Source organism: Henckelia pumila, chromosome 1 (assembly GCF_033568475.1).
Source record: "Henckelia pumila isolate YLH828 chromosome 1, ASM3356847v2, whole genome shotgun sequence".
NCBI classification, from domain to species: domain Eukaryota; kingdom Viridiplantae; phylum Streptophyta; class Magnoliopsida; order Lamiales; family Gesneriaceae; genus Henckelia; species Henckelia pumila.
The window spans coordinates 151,418,437-151,437,019 of NC_133120.1; the positions used below are offsets into that span (position 1 = coordinate 151,418,437).

The 18,583-nt window shown below is 35.0% G+C and overlaps 2 long non-coding RNA genes across 9 annotated transcripts; both read left to right on the top strand.

Moving 5' to 3' along the window:
- Positions 1 to 2,128: 2,128 nt before the first annotated feature.
- On the top strand, positions 2,129 to 4,791 carry LOC140875494 (uncharacterized). 7 transcript variants are annotated; one of them, XR_012148483.1, is made up of 7 exons: positions 2,135 to 2,400; positions 2,538 to 2,602; positions 3,229 to 3,364; positions 3,472 to 3,522; positions 3,611 to 3,654; positions 3,725 to 3,796; positions 4,321 to 4,791. It is a non-coding gene; the product is annotated as an uncharacterized lncRNA (long non-coding RNA). The 7 variants fall into 7 exon arrangements; XR_012148481.1 differs by lacking the exon at positions 3,611 to 3,654 and having other exon boundaries at positions 2,129 to 2,184; positions 2,311 to 2,400; positions 3,725 to 4,791; XR_012148480.1 differs by having other exon boundaries at positions 3,611 to 3,796.
- Positions 4,792 to 4,840: 49 nt separating this feature from the next.
- LOC140876060 (uncharacterized) lies at positions 4,841 to 6,626 on the top strand. Of its 2 annotated transcripts, XR_012148654.1 has the most exons (5): positions 4,841 to 5,158; positions 5,617 to 5,691; positions 5,798 to 5,913; positions 6,012 to 6,046; positions 6,383 to 6,626. It is a non-coding gene; the product is annotated as an uncharacterized lncRNA (long non-coding RNA). The 2 variants fall into 2 exon arrangements; XR_012148653.1 differs by lacking the exon at positions 5,617 to 5,691.
- Positions 6,627 to 18,583: the final 11,957 nt, after the last annotated feature.

The window sequence follows — 18,583 nt, forward strand, 5'->3', positions numbered from 1 at the left end:
AAAAGGATGTGAGCTATGCAGCAGAGAGTCGTTGGTAGCGCTTAATCATGTCACACCCAAATTAACCCACACAAATCATTAAATAAATATGTAGTAGCGAGAGTAGGGATCATTCCCACGTGGAAGATTGAAATTTATTGTGCTATAAATTAAAAATACCAAAAGTAAACAAAGGGGAGTTTTTTTTTGTTGAATTTACTTCTAAAAACGAAAATAAATAAATATCAACTCTAAAATTCACGATAACTAGCATGCAAGATTGAATTTTAAATTCACTAACAATCAATGAAACAAGCCTTGGTATTAGTCGAATACACCCTTGAAGTTATTAACTCGATCATCGATTCTCTAAAAATAATTAATTTATATTTGAATATTCATCATTGAAATATCAATTTCTATCTCATCTTAATTTTTAGTTAAATAGAAGCTAGAGTTCTAACATTAACTCTTACCAATGAATCAACCAAAATACAAGCGATAAAGGTTAAAATCCAAGGTAGCATTAAAACTAGTGAGATTGATGAATCTAATCAACACAAACACAAGCATTTGTATTTAATCTAGTCAAGCGATGTTCCTACGAAATAATAAATTCAAAAGAATAAATTATCAATCGCAGTTGCTTCATAAATTAAAGAGATCAAATAATTACGGATTTGATATATAATTTAGTTTTAGATTGTAAGAAAAATTATTAGGTGATCAAGCCAATAATAAAACGCACAAGAATGATAATAAAATTCAAACAACTCTTGATATTCAAACAAAAAATCAAACAATGAACGTATCAAAATCTCACAAGAAAAATAAAACTTCAAAGTGTCGTCTTCCTCAATAAAGAATAAAAACTTATCCTCAAAGGGCCATGAAATCTCTAGAAAAATTGATGAACAAAATAATCTAAGAATCGAAGGGAGAGAAACCTAGCTGCCCAACTTGATCCACCGTTTCTGCTCTGTTTTCTCGTCTCTCGTCTGTTGCGTGTATTGCATCTATTCCTGCTTCTACTAGGGTCCAAGTATTCCCTTTTATATGTCCTTGAAGCCCGTCAAATAAAGTCCGAAAAATCAAGAATTTTAAAACTTCCGAAATTATGCATATTTTTCGCACAAGTGCAGCTCATAGGAACCAATTATTTTTTCCAACGTCGCGGGTGAGCTTGCCCAAAAGCGCAGGGGCGCTGCCCTATTATTTCCATCGGCTCTGGGGCGCCGTGATTGCATCTCTGGGGTGCCTCCTTGTTTTGAAAATAGTGCAGTGTCTTGCCCTACCCATGCGAGTACCCACGTGCCCGTGGGGGGTCCAGTGGGTTGGGCAGAAAATTCTGATTTTTTTTATTTGCTTCTCCTCTTTAGCGCAATCTCTTCTCTTTGTCTATATCAAACTAAAAACCATGATTAGGAACTATAAAATCAATTTAATCACTGCAAATTCACTGATCATAACGAATTAACTCAAATAAACATAGACAAATATGAACACATCAGTCGGCCAGGAAACTTTTGAGTAAACCACCGTTGTGAACAACAATAACTTCATGAATGTCAGGGTGGATCCCTTCCTCTACATTGGATGTGTCATAAAGGGCATTGATTGTGGCAGGGTTGAACACAAACAACATTTCTCAAACACTCGGCCATACTTGGTATATTCTACATCACCAACACTCACAGTAAGGTTGGCAAAGAGTCACCACCGCAGTTACAGTAGAGAAGTGTAATAACCAGAAAATCCATAAATCTATTCTTGATTTTAAAGGAATTTTTTAAATTAATTTTAAGTTATTGTATTTTATTATTTATGATTTAAATTTTATTCTCAATTAAATACTTTTATGTGCTGTGTTAAATAATTTTAATGGTTTTATAAAATTTATTTATGTATTATAAAATTATGATTTAAATTATTTGATGTTAGGTATATGCCTAATATATTTTTATGCACTACAACAAATATTGGTATCAACAACACCTAAAAGTCAACGGTTTTTTCAAAAAACTGTTGTCTTTTGGCTTTTAACAACGGTTTTAATAAAAACCGTTGTTGTTGGCCATATTTTAATGAAAGAAGACAACGGTTTTTAAAAAACCATTGTCTTTTATATGTCAAAGACAACGGTTTTTAACTTCCCGTCGATTCGCTGCCACCGCGTCGAAAATATGTGTTTGGAGATAGAATTCGGTAAGATATCGTCCTAAGCTTCATTTTGATGCCAATAGTGGCAACCTGAAGCTTCGAAGCTGTCACCCCTATTCGACCATAGATGTCAATATTGGTTCTCTTTTGTCTTCGTAATTTTTTACTTAGATCGGACAAGTTTTGGGTAGATGGTTTCCAAGCGGATCTTGAAGGAGCTCAAAGATTTGCAGAAAGATCCTCTTACTTCTTGAAGCGCTGGTGAATCTTTGACCCTTTTTATTTTTGTTGCTTATTCTTTTTACTGTGTGTCTATATGTGTCTATATATATATTTGAACTTTATTTCCATATATTTTGTATGGGATATTTGAAATTTTTTCGTTAATATGTATGTAGACTGTAGATTGGCATTTATTCAGTGTGGGTGCCCGTGGTTTTGTTGTTTTCACTGTTGTTTGCAGGTAAAAAACTTTGTCAGCCATGAATAATGTTAATTTATTACGTGTATATGAGTGTGCAGATTATCTTATTTTTTTGTGTTTAAATAAATTTGTTGTTTTGACTGTTTTAGCGAGTAGGAATGCGGTTCTCGCCGTAAAGTTTGATGTGGGGTGTTGTCCATCCTCAGTGGAGCTTCTTAGTGAATTATGATTAAAAAAATGTAGCACTTTGGTTATGAACTTGTTGATTAACGGTTTTATGGTTTTATTCTAGGGACAACTTGATTTTATGGATATAATTAACTGCTGCTGGTAAAATTTATCTCGGTTGTTGGAAATTTTTGTTGGTGCCCATGTTGATGTTAGTAGGACTGGACAGTGCAGAATATTTAGAAAATATAATATATTATGTGAGTTTTGAGTTAATTTTTAAAGGTGGTGATGTTCTCACAATGATCTTGTGTCCACAAAGCATGATCTTGACAGAATATGTGCAAGCGTTAAGGCACAGACACATAATTACTTAACGTGCCCGCCATTCGATATCTTTTCCCCAACCTTGTCCGCCCAAATCCTTACTATAAAAATGAATTAATTGAGTGACCAGAACTATCAGTACTGTAAATCTTTTCATCATCATGTCATAGGAAACATTTGTTTCTCATGAAGAATAGGTCGAATCATTTAAATTGCGGAGTGGCAACAAAATACCAGCTGTAGGCTTCGGCACTTGGAGAACTGAATCCCCTCGCCAATCTATTTACACAGCCATAGTGGAGCTACGTACGTACTTTCTAGAGCTAATCATGATATATATTTACTATACTAAGCTTTATATATTAATTTTGCAAGTGTGAATTAATGTTGAGTTGATTTAATTTTGGCTGCAGGCTGGTTACAGACACGTTGATACTGCCACGGAGTATGATGTTCATACGGAGGTTCTAATTTTGTAGCTTCATCTGTATTCAGTATTCTTACATTCCAAGTTTTATGCATGGATACCCTTTTGGTTTTTTTTCCCCATAGGTGGGACTGTGGGAAAAGGAAACGAGGAAGCCATTCATGCAGGGGTAGAACGAAATGATTTGTTCGTGACTTCTTAATGTGCTATACTTATTTCTTGGTTTGACTTTTTTGTAGGGACGACCCTGATCTTGACAGAATGCTAAGGGAAAGAGTTAGATGGGGTGATCCTTGGCACGCTTGGTGAAGGTAGGTTGTATATCATTAATCGTTTATACTTTGTTTTCGCAAAATAATTATTCACTACACTTGAGAGTCGGATAACTAAGCTGGAGTATATAGAAGAGAGATTACTCTATCGGTTTCTGGTGAAAAATGTTTGTTATATGTTGGCCTCTTTGGCACGATTTGTTTATGAAAATGAATATTGTAGTGAAAGTTGTCTTCTTTTAATTGCACGTCAAATGAATCACACTTTCTGATTGTTTGAATGAGTTTGATCTTAAGTTGGTCATATATGTTGTAAATGGGGTGTAATTCAGTTTAAGTTGTCCTTTTTTATTGTGTTGTGATAAATATTGGAATTTATTTACAAGGTTGGGCTTGGTATTTTCGAACTTAAATCAGCGGAAATTCTACCTTAAAAAAACACTCCATCGGGGAGAAAAGTGGGTTTCTTTGCTATTTAAACTTAATTACGTGGTCCTCCCACCCTTAATAGTGTTTTTCATCTTCCTTTCTGTTTCTTAATTCTTTATTGTTGTGAATTTCAGCTGGATGTGTACTCCGATATCCTTTATCTCTCAGCAGTTTCTGCTTTTTCCTTGGAATAAATAGCAACACTCGACAACTTTCGAAAAAAATTTCAGAGCTTTGAGCGGATTTAGTCGATTTTGTGCATGCAGCTGTGACGAAAAAGTGGACTAATATGGTCGCCTTTTTGCAGAAGTTTTACTCCTATAAGTTCTGGGCAGAAATTTTATTTTATTATGTTATTTTTGTACGCTAGCTAGGTAGATTAGCTAATAATCAAGTCCCGGGCTGCATGCATCTGTTGATTATGGATTCGTGTTCCATTATTAATTAATTAATTAATTAACACATTTTTTGGTTTCTCAATAGCATCTCGTTCTATTAATTATCATTGGTTTCTTAACCGTGATTGTGGAGTGCAGCCAAACTGGGAGCTTTACACTATATAAGGGATAATGGCTTGTACAGGCATTTACCAGTTTGCTAGGAAAATTGGGTGGGTGGGTGGGTAAATTAATTCTTAGTATATATGATTTTGCGAATCTTGAATGTGGGCTTGGTGATTATTAATGCTAGCTACATTAATTATATATGTACAAGCACGATTGTTTCCACGAGGAGCAGGCTGTTGTAGCTAAAGAATGCTCCAAAAATCAGTACTTTAACTTAACAAATAAGGAAATACTCGACATTCTCATGTGTAGGTATTAATTTGACCTAATACATCTCTTACATGCAAGATTATTTCTTGCATTTTTGCTCTGTTTCTCCTATGAATTATCAGTGATTTGTGATGCTGAGGTTCCTGTATTTTAGTGGGTGCTGAAGAATCCAAATACTAGGATTTGGCATTGAAAGGTAAATGATAGCTAAACTGCAGTAGTATGTCTGTTTCTGTTGTTCTCAGCTTAAGTCTATTTCTGTGCTTCTCAGATTTTTGGTTCTTCGTGCTTAAATGCTGTGAACATGTTGTTGCATTTTTTGTGATTCTGCTTAATTTTAGAGCACGGAACAGTAAGGTAGTATTTTTTTAGCTTTTGTGTTTCAATTGTGATTTGGGTCATGGAATGAATTTATTTGATAAATATGTGTGAAGATAAATGGTGCTTCAAGTTATCTTGCATATCCAACTAGCGACACTTGATTTGATTCAAGATTGAATGCATTATGATTTTTTTATGAAAATTGCTCCGTCTAGAATTTGTATGCTTTATGGATTGTTTTGGTTGGGCTTGACATTTGCTAGCAGGAAGTACACTTATGGGGATTTTGCTTGTTTTGTATTGTTTTATCTTTTTTGGATGAAATACAATTAGATGCTGAAATTTTGATTGATAAGTTGGATTCTTTTGATGAGTTGAGCTGCGGAGAAGAATATTGAACTCTTGAAAGTAAGTTATTTGGTGAAATGCGAAGCTACCAGTGACTGTATCAATGAACATTTTTAATATAATTGATAACATCCCAGTGTTACATGATAAATGCTTTGTTATGCAGGATGTCAGGCTTTCCAAGAATCCAGTTGCAGATCTAGGGAAAGGTGGCATTCCCAGATTTTTTTTCACTGCACGTTTAGAAAAAAATTAAAATATTTAATGGCATTTTCCAGTGAGGTAAGTTTGAGATAATTTTTATTTTTTTTTATAGGGTGATTGTGAGGTTTTCCTGCTTTGCAGTTGACATTTTTCTGATAGGCTTTGTGTTATTGCAGATTAGTCCTCGAGAGCAGAAGGACTCTGAAATTCGGTATTGCTTTTTTTTTTTCAGAGTATTCTTAAATAATTGTCTTTATATCATTTTGCTTCTTCATTATTGATTTTTTTACTAATATAATCTATGTGTTTGTTCACAGTTCATGAAAACAATTTACTCTAATGAAGAAATTGATGAAACTGCTGTGTTTTGTGTTCTTGAAATCTGCTTAGATGTGGAAACATGTATACTCAAATTACAAAAATCTGTAGTGACTTAATTTATTTCTTGTGTTTTTGTAGAAGAAGATAAGAATGATGAGAAAGGAAATGCTGATGTTTACTGTTGTTGATACTTTTTTCTACTACTTGAATTTTTCAACTTGTGCAGATAGTCGGGATGCAAGGGATAATGGTGGATGTTAATCTAGAAGGAGTGTTCCAAGTTAATTTATATAGATTAGTTCATAACTCGATGTATAGGAAAGTTCCGAGTTAATTTATATAGACTTGTTCATAACTCGATCGATATATTTTCTAGTGTAGATTGATTTAGAATTTAGAATTAGAATATTGATTTGTAATATTGAAAAATTGTATATTAAATTTTATTTTAGAAATTTTAAATTTTGTTTTATTTATAATATTGAAAATTGGTATATTAATTTTTTTTTTGTTTTGTTATTGAGCAACGACAACGGATAAAATATGTTGTTTTTGTCATTTTAAAACTGTTGTAATTTTCGGTGTTGTTAAAAGTTCTATATACGACAACGGATAAAAACCGTTGTCGTTACAAGGAAAAGACAACGGATTTTGAAACGATAACGGATAAAATCCGTTGTCTTTTGAAAGCAACGACAACGGTATCCGTTGTCGTTGGGTATATTTTCGACAACACCTTAATTTACAATGGTTTTTTGACCCCTACGACAACGGATTATATCCGTTGTTGTATCCCGTTTTTGTTGTAGTGATGCCTTGCAAGGTAGTTTAATGCTTTCTCGGTGGAATTGGTTCTGGACTTAGAAAACGAGTCTAGCCTATGAATGAGATCGAAGAAAATGATTATACAAGTATTTTGAGTATAATATTTATAGTTTTATTTTATTCATCGAGAGAAAAAATTTTAATAGTCCGATTTGTAGCGTGTTGGATAGACTATGTATTAATGTAGTCATTCCAACCACCGAACCATTTTTCTTCTCCTTTGCCCCACCCATATTCTCCTTGTCTCCCTCCATCAATGAATTTTCCCTTCTCCTCTTTCCTTCCCCATTTTATCATGTTCCTTTCTTCCCCATTTCCCTCTCAACCTCCAACTCTCCAACTCGCCTTCCTTGGAGCAGCTGCAGTAGATGACTCATATCTCCTTCATCCGAAGTTCCAAATTCAATCCATTTAAAGGGTTATCTTTCTTACATCCGTACCTTCAATTTGAGCTATGAATCCCTATTTTTAGTGGATGTTTCAGCCTAGATCAAAGCCTTCTTGTAAGCTGTTTTTGCACACATTTTCTACTGCATTTCTTCTTTGATTTTGTCTTCGGTTTTTGGTGTCTCCTCACCATGTAAAGGTGTTATTTTGATATTAGGAACAGATAAACAATCTCTTGGATTTGATCTTCCTTCGGATACCTTTTTGGCATGTCTCAATTCCATTTGAGTAAGGCTAGATCTCTACAATTCCATGTTGATTCCGTTCTTCAAAGATCAAAGGCAAGTGCAAGTAATTTAAAGTTTTGAAACCCATTCAAGAGTATAATTATTTCGATACAAAAATGTATGTTGATGTGCATGTTTTAATGGATTTATGATTTTGAAGAAGCATGGAATCATGAGTATGAAGTTATGGATTGTTGAAATCGTAAAACTAGATCGTTCTTTACGAGTTACTGAATTATGGTTGAGAAGTTGAATCTTTTGAAGGTTTGATGTGTTCTTGAAGTTTGATGAAAGTTTATTCAAGTTATGTAATGTAAAAAGTATGAGTTTTTATATTTTGAAATTGTTGAGTTACTTTTCAAGATAAATCTTTGAAATATGACATGTGTTCGGTGGCACCGGATTAGCGACACTCGTTACAATTTTGAGGATAAAAACTAGTGTAAAAATTAAAATGATATGAGGCCAATTTTATTTGAAATCTAGCTCATATATCTACAACTTTCATGTTTTGAGTTTTGTCAAATCCATTTTGAAGATTGGCCAAAATCGCCCCAAATTATGTCAAGTTTTTTGTATTTTTGGCAGTGACACATTTTGGTAGAATGAGTATAACGTTTTACTGAAAAATCCAATAAGGGTGAAACCAAGGAATTTTAAAGCTAAGACAAAGGGCTACAACATTCATGTTTATCACTTTTCCAAATTCATGCCTCAAAATATAGTTTGAACGCTTGCAATAGGCTTCCTGTGCAGGGCATGCGCGCCCGCACCTGAGAAGTGACGAGGCCGCGCATGGCCTTCAAAATTCATGTTTTTAATGTTATTTTAGGGTCCTAATTTCATGGTTATGATGTTTTAATGCTTCTAAAATATATTTAAGAGTTCTTATGCAAAAATTTTCAAGTTTTAGCGTCAAGAACGAAAAGAACGACTCACGTGAATTGATCACGTTATGTGATGTATTTACATGTATAAGTTTCATTCATGAAACCTATGTTCAATATGAAAGTATGATTTGTATCATTTATGACATGCATGAAGTTATCGAGTAAAGATTTATGTTCATTAAATGAAAGTTAAGATGGAAATTGTGATGTTTCAATGATTCTTCATAATGAATGATATGTTATGATGATACGATGATATGGTGATGAAATGAAAGATGATGAAACACGAATTAATGAATGTTATGATGAGACATGATAATACGATATGATGATGCATGAAAATATTTTGATGTCTTATGTGTCTTTGTAGTGGAAATACGGGATTCGGTCCTCCGGATTGGGCCATGGAGGAGCCTTTCCAAATATGTGCTCATGGGTTGGATATATGTACGGGATTCGGTCCTCCGGAATGAGCCTCGGAGGAGCCTTTCCAAAGAACAAATGTTATGAGTCGTAAGGCCATATGCTTGTTGATCAACAGGAAAGATGAATGTGCCGATTATGACGGTTGCCACAATTTCACATAATTCATCACCCAAATGTTAAGTTTTTATGATTATGTTCATGTTATGTGGTATTGTCAAGTTCATGAGGTTTTAAGTGCATATGTTAAAGAGTAATGTGTTTGAGACATGCATGAAGTTATTCCAAGATTTTATAGTTATGTATGTAGGTGTACATGATTAAGTTCCTTGCATCTGTTAAGAGTTTTGAAGATTATATTTATTAAACTCGGATTAGGTAGTGGATCAGGGTAGGGTCGCAACATTTATTGGTATCAAAGCGCATTGCAATTGGGAATCAGTAAAGCGAATTAAAAACTTTATCTGTTATTATTTGACAGATGGCAGACTACGATGAGAACCACGACAGTGGAGGTGGTGGTCGTTGGGGCGATAATGACGATCGTAGACATGACCGTCACAGACACTGCGATAAGCAGAGGAGATTCATTATGCACCATTTCCTACAGATGAGTCCTAAACCGTTAGTAGGAGGTGAGGCACCTGGAGTTGCTGAAGACTGGCTAGAGTGTAGTGACCCAACCCGGATCCACTACCTAATCAGAGTTATAATAAAAGTGCACGCAATAAAAGCTTAAAGCGTAAAGTGTGGATAATTAAAATACAACAAATCCAATCGGCAGAATACAACCGACGACAACACAAGTGTATAAGTACTGTTATACAACCAAATCGAAGGTTCAGGGTAAATAAATCCCTACCCTCTACAACCTCGCACTCTCCAAAGCTCAATCCTGCTGAGAGCCGCCTGGACCGTCCAGTCTCAAACCTGCCCCGCCACAAGGTACACAATACCCAAACACAGGGGCGTGAGCTAGAACGCTCAATACGAATCAATGATATAAATACAAATATGCGCACACAGATGATTTAAAACTCAAGTGAAAACACTTGCTCATGGTGCCGAGAATAAACAGTACCGGCTAGAGAGCTACTCCGCGGGGTACTTTTATACTCCATATCAGGGCTGAGCCAACCCCATCCTGACCCGAATCCAAAACAGGATACAAGTCCCATATGGAAACTGTCATACCTGACTCGAGTCCAAAATGAGATCATAGTTCCCTATGGAGACTGTCAATGACTCACATCTCTCCGGGTGCAGTCACACGTAAAATCATATATGTGCTAAGACGATAAAACATGCTAAAACATGATAAAGCATATAGCACATACTCATGCAACATACATGCAAATATATCATGCCGGCTATCTCGGTCAGTACCTACGTACCTCTAACACTGCTGGACAAACCTAGCTCCACTGGCCTATACTCCAAGCCTACTAGTCTAGTCTACTGCTACTACCATGCAAATATTCATGCATCAACAATAAAGCTCTAAAAGCCTTAACTAAGCTATTGCATACTCCTAAATATTTTTAGGATGCCAAAGCTATACCTGCGTCCGTCGTTAGCCCTTTGCTGTCGATAGCCTCAAAACTAGGCCATAGCTTCGCGACGACGTCTAGATCACTAAGCCACTTTCGGATTTCCCGTAGGACGCCTAGATCTCCCTAGATCTAAGTTATAAGACTTGGGAATTGAGAGAGAAGAGAGGAGATGAGCGAGTCACAAATGAACCTCGGTTCCTCTATTTATAGACAACGTTCGGGCCGTCCGAACTCGGCTTTGGGCCCTCCGAACTGGTTCGGATCCTTCGATCATGTATTCAACTTTTTTTTAATTTATTTTAATGTATTTACTTCTTAAATTTTTGTCCCTTGTCATTTTTTTTAGGATGTGTAGAGATGAAGTTTGTTGGTGTTACCCCTACTATAACCCAATGCGCTGCAAATGACGATGAAAAATATGACGACTACTGATGGTCGTTGTCACAGGTACGTGTATTCCTCTACTATTTAATTTTTTTATTTTACATTGAGGACAATGCACATTTTAAGTTTGGGGGGTGTTTAAAATTTTTCTAAACTTTTGAAAATTTTTCATGACTTAGTTTGAGTTGAATAAAAGTTGAATACATGATGGGTAGTGTGTTGAACTATGATAAAAATAATTTTTTGTGCTAAAAGGTGAATGTTAGCTATGTTTAATCTTGAGTTCTCACCCATATGCACTATGCCTTGATTGTCTAGATCCTAGTGATTAGAGAAACTTTGTGATTTTGTGAGTGAAATGGATGATTTGATTCTTAACTTTGGTGATTTATTCTTGAAACTGAGGTAGACTTCTTCGAGCTTAGAAAAGATTTAATCAATAACTTAATAACAACTTCATCATCCAGGTCATTGATGAGGAATTGAAATCCTAATTCCGTTGTCTTTGGCTAAGTATGCGAAAAAAATGGGGTTGCAAATTTCTGAAAAGTAAAAATATTAAATCTATGAAAAAATTATACAACTCCATCCGGGCCTGAAAAGGGATTGAAATCCTAATCACCAATCCATGGCTAAGTTTGCGAAAAAATGGGGTTGATGATCCATCCGGGCTATAGACGAGGGGATTGAAATTCGAATCCTATCTTTAGTTATAGCTATGTTTGCGGGTAATTTATGGGGCTAAAATAAAACTGGGTGCAAAATCTAGCGATGTTATGAAAAATCTTTGATATAACTTGAAAAGGCCTTTTGATCTTAGTGAGTAGAAGTTGAACTTGGTGGAGAGTGTTTTGAAACTAGAGAGCGGAGTTGATGATTCTATGAAACAAACTTGTTGCATTAGTGTATCGAAAGAGAGGAGGATAGACAAGATTGGTGAATCATACACACACACTAGAACTCTTGAGAAAATTAGCGGACATGTATATTGAATCTTGAAATGTAAAAATTCGGAGGCCGATTACATTACTCATTATTGTTTTGCTCGGGACTAGCAAAAGTATAAGTTTGGGGGAATTTTATAAGTGCAATTTATGCACTTAATTTATATATGATTTGAATTGGATTTTGTCATGTCTCGAGTAGATTTTATGCATATTTGATGTTGTTTTTGTGAGATGCAAGGATTAGAAGAAAAGTAGCGAGAAGAAGGGAAATGATGAATTATGAAGCAACAATTTTAGAAACTTACTGAGCATTTTTGAGACATCCAAATCCGAACTAACGTTCATAATAAATTTTAGGATGTTTTGAAGCCGCTGTCAAATTTTCAGCTCGATCCGATGGCTAGAATTTTGGATATGATTTTTTTAAGAATGCTGCGCGCTGGACACAAGCTGCGGCGCCCCAACGCCATAAAACTAGCGCTTCAGCGCCGAAGTCTTTTTTTCCGAGAATTTTTTATGCCGAGCAGCGCCCCAGTGATCGAGCAAATACTACCACTAAAAATCAACCTAAATATATATATCAATTAAGTTTGAATATATCACAAGTGCACGAGTCAAGTAATAATATAGTGTACAAAGTACGAGTATCGTCCCGCAGAGATTGATGTCTGACAAAATTACTCAGGTATTATTCTTTAGTTAATTAAGATAAGTTGATAATAAATTAATAAACTAAAATAAAAAATGAAATGAAAGCAAAATAATAAAATTAAATTCAGAAAATAAATAAACGATTGTTAGGATCTCGGTTCACCTACCCTTTTTCTTCTCTAATGATTGAAATTTGGTTCTCAAGTCATGCTTTTGACGAAATTCCCTAATCTATCTCTGTTGAGCGATATTAATCTAATTAACAAATTGCAATAACCAAGTGTTCTTTTGTTATTTAACCATTTCAATTGCATTACGATTTGTGGAATCCTCTAGCTTTCGACCTATTGGACTATGACTATCAACAGGTATCCAACCTCATATGTCTATGCAAGTTGTAGATCCATGGACTATATTACCTTATCATGTTATAAAATCTTCTTTTAGTATCAATTATGACACATAAAATCAATTCGAAGTTGATATCTTCAAATAATCAATAAACACAGTAATATAATCAAGAATGCATAAAAATCAAATTCAATCTTCAAGAAGAAATCAAAACAATGTTTTGGGGGTAGGATCCCCTAAATCCCAACAAAAATAAGAGAGAAAAGAAGAAACTAGTATTGCGCGGTTCTTGAGATCTTCACGCCGTCTCCCTCTTTTGCTCTTTGTTCTTGCTTGGTGGCAGCCTCTCTCCACCTTTGCATCTCCCTCTGATCTCCTTTTTATATGTACTTGAAAGCCCGTCAAATAAAGCCCGTGACTCAAGACTTTTAAAATCTCAAAAATTCTGATTTTTTTCCTTCCGTGTCGCGCCATGGCGCAGGAAAAAGCACGCCATGGCGTGAAAATTTCTGTCCCAAATGTCTTTTTTTCGTCCAGGTCGCGCCTAGGCACTCAAAACTTGCGCCTAGGCGCCATATTTTCTTCCCAGCGCGCAGGTTTCTTGAAAAATTCATAACTTGAGGTTCAGCCGTCAGACCGAGTTGAAATTTGGACAGAAGCTTCAAAACATCTTTAAATACAATCTGAATAGTGGAGATTGGATTTAGAGCATTCTAGAATTAAATTTGATTTTTTGACCAAGGCTGCTTCGTAATTCAGTTTTCAAAAACCCATTTTCCTACAAAATTAATCCGGAGAGTGAAATGCACAAATAAGAAATAAATCACACAAAAAAAATACATAAAATAATATGAGACCAAACATATGCATGCAAAATAGACATAAAATAATGCACAAAAAATGCACTTATCAACATCCCCATACTTAATTCTTGCTCGCCCTTGAGCAAGACATGCAAAACAATATGCAAACAACTACAAAAGTAAGAATGAATCATGAACGTGCACAGCCTTCGAAAAGTTTCCAAATTCAAAATTAAAAACCACAAACTTCTGATTGTTCACAATAACTGTCAGTTTAACGTAAACGTGTGTGTGTGTGCCATGTTATTCCAGTTTCGTGCAACTTCAAAAGAATCCATCCTAAGAATGTTTAGCGACCTATGAAAATTCAATGCAAGTATCACAATCCAGCACTTCTTCATCCCAAAAATCCCAAACAAAACATGCATTCTCTTGAGAATAATTACGTACCTCCGGATTTTGCACCCGGTTTTTTTATAATCTCCAATAATTACCTGCAAACTTAGCTATAACTAAGATAGGATTCGAATTTCAATCCCCTCATCTATAGCCCGGATGGAACTAAAATCCCATTTATCCCGCAAACTTAGCTATGGAAAATTGAGTAGGATTTCAACCATTTTCCAGGCCCGGATGGAATTGTTATTTTAAAATTTGTTTAAATTTTTGTATTAACCCTATGGATTCTGCATACTTGGTCAAAAACAAGGGATTAGGATTTCAATCCCTCACTCGTAACTCGGATGGAGTTAACTTAATTTTCAACAATTTTTTTTTTCAAAAAATATTATAGGTACGCCCAAGATCACACATGCAATGTCTAGCAATCATCAAGAATCCAAAGACACTATCATGATCAACAAACATCTATTGTCATGCAATGGTCAAACAAATACGAACTTCATCAATTACTTCGCTACACTACACCAATCTAACATGCGGGCTTAATATGATTCACGATTCAATCAACAGCTTCTCATGTTCAATCAAAAGAAACATTTTTTTCAAAAACAATTTTTTTTTTCAACTCTATCATCATCGGCTAACAGTCATCATTCTACTTATTCACATAACACAAACACAAAACATAATGATATTCATGAATACGAACTATATGCAATAATCTAAACCATATGAATGAAAAACATAATGACGAACAAAACAAAACTAAATAACACCCCCCATACTTATCCAAAGCATTGCCCTCAATGCTCTAGAACAATGAACAAAATAAGAAACGAAGAAATGCAAAACAAAAATAAACACAATGAAAACAAAATAACTCTCCCCTGGTCAATCATCGTGGTGTATATCCATCTGCCGCTGCTGCACCACATTTCTTAGGCCATCAATGTTCCAAAATATTCACCTTGCAAATCAAAAATTTTGAGGGATTAAACATGATCAACTCAATATAAAGCAACAACTAGATAAAAACTAACACTAAAAAAATGATGTAAAAATCTTGGGTTGCCTCCCAAGTAGCGCTTGATTTTCAGTCTTCGGCTCGACCCTTAGAAGCACTCATCAAAGAGCGGTTGACGCCCAAAGTAAGTGTCATATGACACCACCAATGGGTGTTTGTTCCATGTGCCCTCAAACTTGGCCAGATGTAAGCAGTTTATGCTCGTCACCTCAATAACACTCCATATCAGCTGATAAACATGGGAGGAGAACATCTCTGTAGGTTCTCGGAGAACAAATTCTTGTGAAATTTGTGTTGGCGGTGTATCTGCATATATTGTCTCCTTCAGAACTTCTTCCGGTTGAGGTTCAATGGGAAGAGAAGACTCAAACACCTCTTGATCTTCAGCATGAATTGATTCTCATTCCAAATCATGGTTCTCTAAGTCATCATCATCGAACCAAATTTGGGGAATCACTGTTTGAGTATCTTTCTTCACTTCATGTTCTTGGTGTTCATGTAGAATTGATATTTTGAGATTATCTACCTTCTCCTCAAGGTGACATCTAGAATTGATTAGATATTCTATAGGTCGCTCGTTCATGGGCACGTACTTGCTCACCATATCCTCTAATGAATGCATGATCAATTGAGAACAAATTACCTCCTCCTCTTGAAGTTCGAATGGTTGGTCTGAAAAATATGGGTAACGAGTATCTTGTGGGTCTTGGTGGCTCCAAATATGTGGTGTAAGATCCCAATACATGTGGTAGTCAAATTCCGCCATATCATCTAGTATGTATATTGCACTGTCATCATCTAGGAAAAATAGTGGACAACCAGTTTGCAACGCTCCATTAATTACCCATCTTCTTGTCACTGCATCCAAACCATTAAGAAAAAATTTAAGAAGATAATAATTGGAGAAATTATGATACCAAAATGTGTTCGCCAAATTATTGAATCTCTCCCATGCTGCGTAGAACGGCTCTCCATGTTGCTGGGTAAAACTCGTGAATACTTTTCGATGGAACATCTCAAAGTATTACACCAGATGAATTCCTGCAAAAATAAAATAGAAAACGGTAGATAACGCAGGAATAAAATAGAATAAATAAAAAGAAGAAATTAACTAAAGAAAATAACAAAAAGTAAAATTTGTCTATTTCAATCCTCGGCAACGGCGCCAAAAACTTGATCGAGCAAATACTACCACTGAAAATCAACCTAAATATATATATCAATTAAGCTCGAATATATCGCAAGTGCACAAGTCAAGTAATAATATAGTGTACAAAGTACGAGTATCATCCCACAAAGATTGATGTCTGAAAAAATTACTCAAGTATTATTCTTTAGTTAATTAAGATAAGATGATAATAAATTAATAAACTAAAATAAAAAATGAAATAAAAGCAAAATAATAAAATTAAATTCAGAAAATAAATAAACAATTGTTAGGATCTCGGTTCACCTACCCCTTTTTCTTCTCTAATTATTGAAATTCGGTTCTCAAGTCATGCTTTTGACGGAATTTCCTAATCTATCAATTTACTCTGTCGAGCTATATTAATCTAATTAACAAATTTCAATAACCAAGTGTCCTTGTGTTATTTAACAATTTCAATTGCATTACGATTTGTGGAATCCTCTAGCTTTCGACCTATTGGACTATGACTATCAACATGTATCCAACCTCATATGTCTATGCAAGTTGTAGATCCATGGACTATATTACCCTATCATGTTATAAAATCTCCTTTCAGTATCAATTATAACACATAAAATCAATTTGAAGTTGATCAATCTTCAAATAATCAATAAACACAGTAATATAATCAAGAATGCATAAAAATCAAATTCAATCTTCAAGAAAAAATCAAAACAATGTTTTGGGGGTAGGATCCCCTAAATCCCAACAAAAATAAGAGAGAAAAGAAGAAACTAGTATTGCGCAGTTCTTGAGATCTTCACGCCGTCTCCCTCTTTTGCTCTTGGTTCTCGCTTGGTGGCAGCCTCTCTCCACCTTTGTGTCTCCCTCTAATCTCCTTTTTATATGTACTTGAAAGCCCGTCAAATAAAGCCCGTGACTCAAGACTTTTAAAATCTCAAAAATTCTGATTTTTTTCCTTCCGTGTCGTGCCATGGCATGAAAAGTTCTGTCCCAAATGTCTTTTTTTCGTCCAGGTCACGCCTAGGCGCTTAAAACTTGCGCCTAGGCGCCATATTTTCTTCCCAGCGCGCAGTTTTCTTTAAAAATTCATAACTCGAGTTTCAGCCGTCAGATCGAGTTGAAATTTGGACAGCAACTTCAAAACATCTTGTACTACAATTGAAACTCTGGAGATTTTATTTAGAGCAATCTAGAATTATATTTGAATTTTTGACCAAGGCTGCTCCGTAATTCATTCTTCAAAAACCCATTTTTCTACAAAATTAATCCGGAGAGTGAAATGCACAAATAAGCAATAAATCACACAAAAAAAGAACATAAAACAATATGAGACCAAACATATGCATGCAAAATAGACATAAAATAATGCACACAAAATTCACTTATCACCCAGCGCCAGAAATTGGAGCTCCAGCGCCGCCTGTACGAAAAAGCAACAGAATTTTGAAATCTTAAAAGTCTCTATTTCACGAGCTTTATTCGATGGGCTTCAAGGACATATAAAAGAGAATAATCGGACCTAGAAGAAGAGAAGAGCCACACAATCTGAAGCATAACACAGATGCACACTTTGGAGAGAATCTAGAGGAGAAGAAGCGGAAAACAACAGAACCACACAACTACGCATTCAAGTAGGCTTGGCTCACGGATTTGAGACGTGGGAGCTAGCGACAAGGGATAATTGAATCACAAGGCAGAGGACATTCATCTGGGGACGGAGAATCAACTCTAATCTGTGATTTTTATTATCTGCCTTGATTTATTATGAGATTTTTGAATATGTCTATGTGTTTAATTATTTCATTATAAAATTATTGGTTGTTTCTAGAGATTGACGGATTTTGATTTGATTTTCATGTTTTGAATATTATTTTGCCTACTGTTATTTGTTTGTAACAATTTATTTGTGTATTCTTGATTTTATTGCCTTTCAATTTACTGGACATAGATTGAATGTTAAATTTATTCAAAATCTAGCACTCGAGAGAGGCGATTTTGAATAGGATCATAGGAAAACACAACCTAGGATTTTTGTAGAGTTCGAGAGGCTTTCAAGTTCTTTTGAGGTCATTGAAAGAGAACCATAGAACTTGATTAAATTATTTTGTTTGATTTCTGATAGGGATATCAAAATTATCATTAGAATAATAACATTTACTCGGTACTCGAGAGAGGCAGTAAATAACAATTAAGGGTTCTTGGCATATAAATTGGAATAGATGATATAATCAATTGATATTATTTGCATGAATGAAAATCTAGTGATATCTTGTATCTAGAACCCGTCTCAGATCGTGTACCCAAAGCCATCCTTGAAATTCTGGATTCTTTATTTTATTTTAGTTTA